Here is a 9,622-nt window from a genome sequence, read left to right as displayed (position 1 = left end):
TGAGGGAGGAAAACATCTTGTACACTAAAAGTAATTCTACTTTAAAGTCCACATTGAACATGCAGCCAGGTACAAAAAAGAGAAAGCTGTTGAACAGGGAGATTACATGAATGAATAGTTTATGAGTTTCACCGATCAAAACAGAAATCTTTATCTCAACCCATGGACAAAAGCAAGAATTCTATCATTTAAAAAATCTTTTTCAAGATATTAAAAAATCTTTTTCAAGATGAGTATGGACTCACGTAAAATAGGAAAGAGCATTTTTTTTTTTAAGGAAAGTTGTTGCACTCCAACAGCCTTATATTCAGTGAAGTTTTGATGTCCATTTTATTGGACATATGAGCCTTATCTTCTAAGTCACAAAGGGCAAAATGTAATTTATCTCCATTACTTAGAAAGAGACACCAATTAATACTTCATTTTTTCTTCTCAATGGTTCATTCTGGTAGCATCATTAGTCATTTCTAAATCCAGAATGGTGCTTAGTATGAATATCCCAGGGCTTCTCAAATGAACAAATGTATAATTGCATGCTAATAATATGCAAGCTTAACTCAAGTTAATTATCATTTTCATATCTAGAAACTTTACCTTCTTATTAGTGTTCATAAACAATTTTGTTAGGTTATATCTAATCCAATGTAATATCCCAGGAACACAATTAGACATCTCTATTTAGATCTCACCATTTGAAATTATGATGCATTTAAGATAATTATCTTACTTTTTTCTAAAACATTATATAGAAGGTAATTATAATTACTCTCCAAAGCTCAATTATAATATACATTGTCTATCTTATCAACTGATTTATTTAAAAATGAAATCATTTTGAAGTTTTCATCAGCTGATTTGAACTACAATAGTCAATAACGAGGATGGACTTGGATTCAGCTACTCTGACAATACTAACAGTAGAAATTATGGAGGTTTTTATATCTTAAAACTATAAACTATATTTCAAAATATTTTGGGCTTTAGAGAATCTTTTTATGGTTTACCATTTAGTGGACTTTAAGATAGTTATAAGTTTGCAAATTCTAAGAGAATGGTACCATCTTCAAAGAAAAGTTATTCACTTTGTGTTCAATTGATTCCTTCATTGCCCAGCCTCTGGCAATCACATATTTTCTATATAAAAATAAATAGTCTAGAGATTTCATGTAAATGAAGCCGAGTTGTGGTAATTTTGTGTTTTTTTGTCTAGCCTTTTGTATTTAACATAATTGTTTTAAGATTTATACATGTTAGAACATGTATCACCTTATCATTTCACTTTATGACTGAAAATGTTTCATCATATTGTATTATAGGAAATTGAAGCAATACTAAGAAGACATGATACTCCTAAGGTAAACTATATTTGCTGTGTTTTTAACTGTATGTATTGAATTGAATGAAAAAATAATTGTTGGAGGTTTTTAAGGACAGAAGTTGTGATACAGAGAGCATTTTGGGGAACTAATCAAATAGATGGAAATATTTCATACTATGAGAAGTTGAATCACTGGGAAGAGAATAGAAAGGTAGGACAGTAAAATGGTTATAGCCTGATTGTCCTCCTTTCTCTGTGCTAAAAATTGGTCTTCTCTGAATCTGGAAAAGGAAAGATGACTGACTCTGTTAGTTGCAAATATTTTCTCATGAGAAAGTTGTAAAGGGCTGAAGACGTTGCCAAGCCAGTGTTTATTAGTGGACTAATCAATTCATTTGGAGATTTTTGACTGGGAAATCTTAGCACCAAGTGTTTGAAGCAGAGAAGACACATGACTCAATTGACTATATTTTTGTTTTAATTTTAGTTTATCATAGTGTACAAGAACTTGGTTACAGAATATAAGAATATTGAAAAAAATGCAAAGAATTCCAGAGAGCTTCAGGGAATCTAGGCAATTGGAAACAATGGGCAACACTGTGGAGACTGAGTGAGGAGAAAGGATGAGGGAATTAATGACCTGGTGATGCCAGTGACCTCGGGCAGCACATGAAGTATTGAAACTAGATCTCAGAGAGGATGGGAGACTGTGGTCATGGGCTGCAGTGTAGGATTAAAGATTGTAGAACCATTTTGAGTGATGGCAAGGTCAACCGTGTAGCCATAGGGAAGGCTGAGCGAGGTAGAGTGCAAGTAAAGTCAGTCCAGCTGAGAAACTTGTGATGGTGAGCATTAGTTTGGGTCACCCAAGTGAAACTTGAACTTGGCAATGTAGATTAAAGCGCTGAGCCAGCTGTCAAGGACAGCCTCCATAGGTTCAGGTCATGTCCTTTCTTGTTTTCAGAACACTTCACTGGTCATTAGGCAACCCAGCTCTTTGTGAACTCTTGTTGGTTCTGTGAGCTTCAAATTCTGCGCTTCTAAATGAATAAGTTGAGCCATATGATTTATAGTGTCATCATATTTTAAGTGTTTAAATTCTTTAAGTTTAAACTTTTTTTCATTCATAGTAATTTCCTTCCTGGTCTTTAATGTCTCGATACTTCTAATGACTTTAAATAAAATACTTGGCTTGATTTATGCCTTCTAGATCTTATATTTTATCTCTGAGCATCCTAAAATGTTGTAGTGGGCAAGACTGGAGATGGAGGTGAGGAAAAAAAAGAAGAAGAAAGATATTTCATACTTCATTATTTACTTATCAGGCAGTCTCATTTCCACATTAAAGTAAACTTGCAGAATTTTATAATATATGAAGAAGTATAGCTTTAGAAAATAAGTAACAGCTCCTATCAAAATAGCAAATGACAGACACTTTATTCAAACCTGTTTGCGTAAATGCAGAGGCCATTTTCAAAGTAGCAATGCAAAATTAGCTTAATACAGAGACACCCAGATATATTATCTTGCCCCACCTTCTTTAAACTGTCAGTATAATATGATGCTTCATCTCTTTTCTTTTCTATAATATTTTAAACTATTATTACATTTTTCATTTGTATGTTTATGCATGTGTGTGGTCACATGTGTGCCACAGCAAGTATATGGAGGTCAGAGGACAACTTGTAGGAGTCAATCCTCTCCTTCTAAAACTTAGATAACCAGGTTTAGTCACAAGTACTTTTGTGTCCTGAGGAATCTTGCCAGACCAAATACTCACCACAGATTTCTTAAACTTGAAAAAAAATAGAGCTTCCTCTAGAGGCATTGTAGGTGTAATTGCTATGTCACCTGTACATTAGCAGGTGGCTGAGAAGAGAGAGGCTATGTCTATGATCAGTATTCTGACCTCTAAACATCTGAATGATAGTAGCCTAACATTCCTTGAAAAAAGCAAGCCTGAGAAGACTACCTAGCTAGAACCAGGGGGCTAGACACAGAACTAACCTGAGAAAATCACCAGTCTGGCAGCACACAGGCCTGGCAGGAGGTGGGAGGGGGCAGGCCCAATATGACCGCTGCTGGTGCCGTAATGCATGAGAGGGGCATAGCACTCCTGAGGCCACTAATGACAAGACTGCAGATATTTAGAGAACCTAGGAGCCACTAAAGGAGCAAGTAAGCGGTGGATTAATGGAAGAGAAAGAGAAACAAGGAAGAGAGGCAGAACTGGAGACTTGAGGGTAGTGAAGAACAGCCTGATGTGAGTAGCCCAGTGGTACCAACCTGGGACCATAGTGGTGTCCTAGCCTGTGTTGCCACCAGAGACCATGTCTGGGTCCATGGCCCTGCAGTACTAGGAGTCTGTTACTAACAAAGTCCAGGTGGGTATCTCTGGTCTGGGCTGCTGCCCAGGGACATGTTGATGTCTGAGAGCTGTACAAAACTGGCCCCATTCCTCATCTGGCCATTGCAGGAAAGGCAGCCCTGGGGGGCAGGAGAGCCCAAAAGCTGGCTTTGTCCCTAGCCAGCTGCAGTACTCGGGAGAGGGAGAGTATGTTGTGGGAGTTTTGAGTGAGCCAGCCCTAAGGCTATGAGTGTGGGAGAGGTGTCCCTGCCACTTGCCTTCTGTAAGGTGGTGTGGATGGAAGAGAGATACCCTCCTTTCCTCTCATCCCTCACAACCTGTGACAGGTGGAAGACTTATCTCTGTGCTCATGAGAGCAGGAAAGCTGGCCCTGCCTCTCACCAGCTGCAGTGTTACGGAGAGTGAGGCCTGCACCTCACCTGGGCAGCAAGATAGAGCTGACCAAGGAAGCAGAATCTTCGGGAAGATGGTTTGAGGGTGTGAGTGTGGGAGAGCTGGTCCTGCTACTTGTTTGCTGTGTAGTGTCATGGGCAGGGGGCAGATGGTTCTCTCCTCTAGCCTCTTGCTACCTAAGGCTCCGAGGTCATCAGAGTGGGAGAGCTGGCTCTGCCTCTCACCTACTGTAGCACTCAGGAGAGAAGACCCTGCACCTCACCTAGTATTGGGGTTACAGGTGAGCTATCCCAAAGCAGTGAGCCCAGGAGAGCTGGTCTTGCCCTGTGTCTGCAGTGAGGTGCAGTGAGTTACAGTGAGATGCTCTCCTTCCCTCTCTCATCCATCACCACCATAGCAGGCAGGAGAGCTGGTCCCAGCATCATCAAAGTGGGAGAACTGGCCCCGCCTCGCGAGTCTACTGCAAAACTCGGGAGAGTAGGGGAGTGGGCTCTGCACCTCATCTGGGCAGCAGGTTTGAGCTGGTTTTTGTTGCAGATGGTGAGCCCTTCTCCAAGGGTGTAAGAACCAGAGAGCAGGTGGTCTGACTAGCTCAAATCCTTCTCAGGCCCATAGCCAGTCAGTCTTTGAATTGGTTCACCCCAACATCTACCCCATCAATGAACTAATGGAGTACATGAAAGGGCAGGTCCTACAGTTGCAAAACTACAGGATCTCCATGACCCAGGGAAGTGTAGACAAAGGGTATACTGTGAGACACACTGTGACACACTACCGATTCCACAGCAAGATTTGTTTTCTTTGTGGGTGAGGAGGTTGCAAGGGTGGGAATAAGGGTTCGGGGAGGTGAGTGGGATTGGGGTGCATGATATGAAATTCACAAAAAAAAACCAATAAAAAGTTAAAAAAATAGAATTATAATACATTGGCATTCTATAAATGTTGCATTCAAAGGGATTAATAAAAGATTTCTTTAAAAAGTTATAGCCCTGGACAGTTAGTAAGCAGCATAAACTGTCATCTTATGGCAAAAAATATACTGAAACATATGTGCTGTCAAGGACTATCCAACATATTTGAATATATTAAAGATTATAGTAAATCATTTTTGGATGTTTCTCACTTTGTTGGAAGCTTCCTTTTCCTACTTTTGCTTTGAGTCTGCTCTCTTGGATATTAGTGTTTGGCTCTGGGATGTGTCAGATTATGGTCAACTTGATTATTTTCTCCTAGGATGCCAAGAAATCTCTGTGTGGAGCTAGTCCATAAATGCAAATGCTAGAGTCATGTGGCAGTCAGATTACAAAATGTAGATAGAAAAAAATGACAAAGTAATTCACAAAGAGCATCAAATAGAAATGAGAAGGAACTAAGAAGAAGCAATAGGGGAAACAAACAAAAGAATCTCTAGTTCTTAGGTTTTCTGTTGTGTGTATGTTTATATGTAAAAATTTCTCTGGGTGTATAAGTTTCTGTGTGTGTTGGGGTGGTGGGTGGGGAGCTTGTGTGTGCCCTAGCACACATGTGCAGGTGAGAGGACGACCTTGGGTGTTGATCGTCAACTTTCACATTATTTTATTAGGGTGTCTGTGAGGTTGTGAGACATTTTGTGTGTTCACCCATTTTTCTGTAAAGGCACTGGAATTATGAGCATTTACTCCATGTCAAGTTTAGGTTATATAGGTTCTATGGACTTGAACTAAATTCTCAAGGTTGCATAACAAGTTCTTAACCACTTGAGCCATTCCCCAGATCCCAACCCATGTTATATTTTTATGTTTAATTTTTCAAATATTATTAGCATGATAAACCAGTCTTAAATAATACAGGAAATTACATTATGTGGATATAGACAGAAGCAAGGGACTTTATAATGAATTAGGAGACAGGCAAGACTTAATTGATTTTAGCTAAAATTTGAACATTGAGCAGTGTTTATCATTTGTACAGGCACAGATGTTTGAAACAGAATTCTGAAGGTAGAAAGAAAAACAAAGATCTAAAATTAATGTAATGTGATGACTCTGAACCTTTTCACTTGCTAATAGACATTCACAACCTGAATCATCATATCCCTGTATATCAAATCAGGGTATTGACTGTCCTGATTTTATGGGGACAAAAGCTTTAGTTAATTTCCTATCTGAAAGTCCTGTTGTTAAAGCAAAATTATCCAGAAACAAAACAATCCCCAATGATTCACAGAGTATGTTTTTAATGTCTGCAGAAATGAGAAAAACCCTAAAGATATTTTTCCACCCATATTCTCTAATTTTCAAGCTCTGAAATGTACTGTTCTCAATCAATACTCAGAAAACTGAAAAATTATATTCAGTCTACCTCTTTCAACTCTTCCCAGATATTCCCAATTTTCTTCCTACCCAACTTAGTGTCCTTCTTCTGACTTCAGAGCCAATTAATGATGTCCAGTTATTTTTGGATATGTGGTTTTCTACTGGAGCATGGTGTCATACCCACTGTGAGTTAATATGTGCATGTGTGTGTATGAGACTGTCTATATGCACTTATATATGCATGTGTATTTTTGTGTGAGTGTTATATATGTTTTTGAATGAGCATGAGTATGTACATGTGAATGTGTGGGAGTGTCTGTGTATCATTTATGTATGCATATTTTTGTGTGTGAGTGAGAATGTACATGTGTGTGTGTGTGTGTGTATGTGGTTAGTCCTTGAAATTTAACTTGAAGCCTTGCACATAAAGTGAGTACAAAAAATGCTCTACTTACGGATTAATATCTAGACTTTAATCCCCATAGTTTTCTGCTAATGAAATAATACTATAATATAACTGTGCCTATGGTCTGCAGAAGTGCTTGTAGCTATTTTTTATATTTTTATTTTACAGAGATACAGCAGAGATTGCATGACTCCCAGTATCTCAAAAACTTATATCTAACTTTCATAAAGAAGCTGAACAACTTGTGATCCATCCCATTTTCAGGCTATCTTGTGTGAGGTGTAAGTAGACTGTGTGCTGTGACATCTTCATTTATTTATTTCTGCACTTATTCCCTAGAGATTTCTATCATGCACAGTCTTAGGAATAATAACCTTAGGAATAATAACCTTTGCTATTCAAGTCTCTGACCAGGATTACTCATTCTTCCACTTATCTTCTTTCTTTACTTTTACCAAACTTAAGTTTTGAACTGATTGACAGCCCAATGGCATTGAATTAGATAAAAATTTACCACCTCATCTCAGAGACTGATAGTTTAAGAGTCCATACAATCTCTGCCGAACTATATCTAGTATGTGTTCTCAGTCCATGTCCTCTCAGCTACACCCATTTCCATTCACCCCAGCATGCAGAGATTAGTACCAATCAGTTTACATTACCCACCCTTACTTGACTTTCCATGGGAAATTTGTATTGATTCCCGGTCATTTCCAAGTTTCAAAACAAAATTCTTTTGAAGTTCAGTGATCTCTTGCAGTTCCTTAAATATATTTCATCAGGGTGATATAGTCTTTTTTTTATATAAAGAAATGAGAAAAGTTATCTTTTACTTGGACACTTAATTTTTTTAGACTGCGTTGGGCAAGTCAAAATCCTGATTTCTTTGTCCTCTGAATGTTTTTTTTTTTTCTTTTCCTTTTCTCTTGGGACACATTGTCTATACCCCATATTCAGGGATTCACATTGATTCTTTCTGTAGAATGAAACTTACATAATCTTGTAAATTATGTGCCTCAATATTACTTGCCATCCCAGTTGTGTGAAAATTATTTTCTTTCCTTCAACTCTGGCTTCAGAATCTATTATCTATCCCTACAACGAAAAGATTTCCAGTAAAAATTTGCAATATGGTTTTAAGTGATCTGTGATTTCCATCCTACCATTTTCACTCCAGTTCTTCTAAATTTTATGACTTATGTGAAGTAGTCCAGCTAGAGAGAATGCAAAACATTCCACAGTCAAAACATCAGTCTGCTATCCAATTCTACATTACCTATATCTATTTTCATGTTTATGAAATAATAAGATATCATTTTATCTGGTCATGACAATGTACATCTGTGCACAGAGGCCGAGGAAGAATAGTCGGAAGCTTGAGAGCAGTCCGAGTTACATAGGTTGAGAATGTCTCAAAAGAAATGCTAGATAAATGAATAAATAAGAACAAATAAAATGCATAATGTATAATGTTCAAGTTGATAAAAATTTATCTTTAATTGTGCTTCTGCACAGAATCACAATTAAGGCTTCTTAACGTGGCTTCTGATACTCTTTACATTGAATTTTTGCCTTCTATTATATGCTGTGTATTATAAAGCAGATGGAATTATTTCAGTTTTATTGTCTTTCCCATTTAATACCTTAAGCACCTTTATTGACATATCTACTTCATATTCTTAAAAGTTGAAATATACTCACACATATTCCATCCTTGACATGTGTATTAGGTATTCAGCCATGAAATCCTTATTGTTGCATATCTTTTCAACTATATTGAAAATATTTCATTGAGGATATTTAACTGGAGGCTAAGTGAGAACAACACAGAAAAAGAGAAGAGAGGAGAAGCAGATAGAGGAAAGAAAGGAGAACAGGAAAAGAGGAAAGGAGAGAAGAGAAAATGAGGGATTTTGATAGAGACTGAAATTATACTATGTGATTGTTAATGTATTGGTTTGAATTAAACTTGGATTGAAAATCTGGCTGTTATAACACTAAGAATGAAAATAGTTTTGAACACACACACACACACACACACACACACACACACACACACACACATGTACATGAGCCTTATAAATGGGTTAAAATAAGAGTCTTTGAGCAATTCAGTGAATGCTCCTGTGACTCCTTTGTGTGCGTCTGTGTCAAAAGCAGAGGAGACCAGGACAATCTCTGGATATTTTACAGCTCGCAACGACAAAGCCAAGCAGGTCCACAATGACAGAGCTAAGGTTTTCCTCAGTATTACAATGTTAATGTCTTGACAATTTGTACTCCACAAAAATGTCTGTATAAGAACAGAACATACCAGCGACACATGATTGATATCCCTCCATGGTTAGTCTTCTTAGGTTGCTAAAATAGTCACTCTTGTATGAAATACATATGCTCTTGAGAAATAATTTTAATAACTGCAAAACTTTTTAAATGGAAGACAAAAGAAACATAGTGATGGGGGAAAAGATGACAAATTAAAAGAAAGGTCATATGTATTGGAGAATTAAAATTAAATGGAAATATTCCTAGCTATTAGTCTCAGTAGCTCTAAGAGCAGACCATGGATGGGACCATGAGTTGAGTACCCACAATGCAGCTTGTACTTTTATTATTCAAGTTTTCAGGGGCTTGGGGTGCAAATGAAAGCTTTAATCAGAGGAAGTAAAAATGGACCACTGGTAAACCCAGAGATCTATCTTCATCCTCTCTCTTGAACTCTTTACTTCTCTTTCACAGGTCCTTGAGACACCTCTACTGGGAGCTTGTATATCTTGTTAGAAACTCATTTCCTTTGATCAATTTTTAATTTTACATGTACATTTAAAAAGCTTTCCACTTAC

The 9,622-nt window shown here is 37.5% G+C and overlaps 1 non-coding gene across 1 annotated transcript; it reads left to right on the top strand.

Moving 5' to 3' along the window:
- The first annotated feature begins 3,129 nt into the window (after positions 1-3,129).
- On the top strand, positions 3,130-3,260 carry LOC117721100 (small nucleolar RNA SNORA17). Its single transcript, XR_004608375.1, has one exon. It is a non-coding gene; the product is annotated as a small nucleolar RNA SNORA17 (small nucleolar RNA).
- Positions 3,261-9,622: the final 6,362 nt, after the last annotated feature.

This window comes from Arvicanthis niloticus, chromosome 15 (assembly GCF_011762505.2).
Source record: "Arvicanthis niloticus isolate mArvNil1 chromosome 15, mArvNil1.pat.X, whole genome shotgun sequence".
NCBI classification, from domain to species: Eukaryota; Metazoa; Chordata; class Mammalia; order Rodentia; family Muridae; genus Arvicanthis; species Arvicanthis niloticus.
Note: the sequence above shows the minus strand (reverse complement) of the source record. Positions and strands in the feature narration are given on the sequence as shown.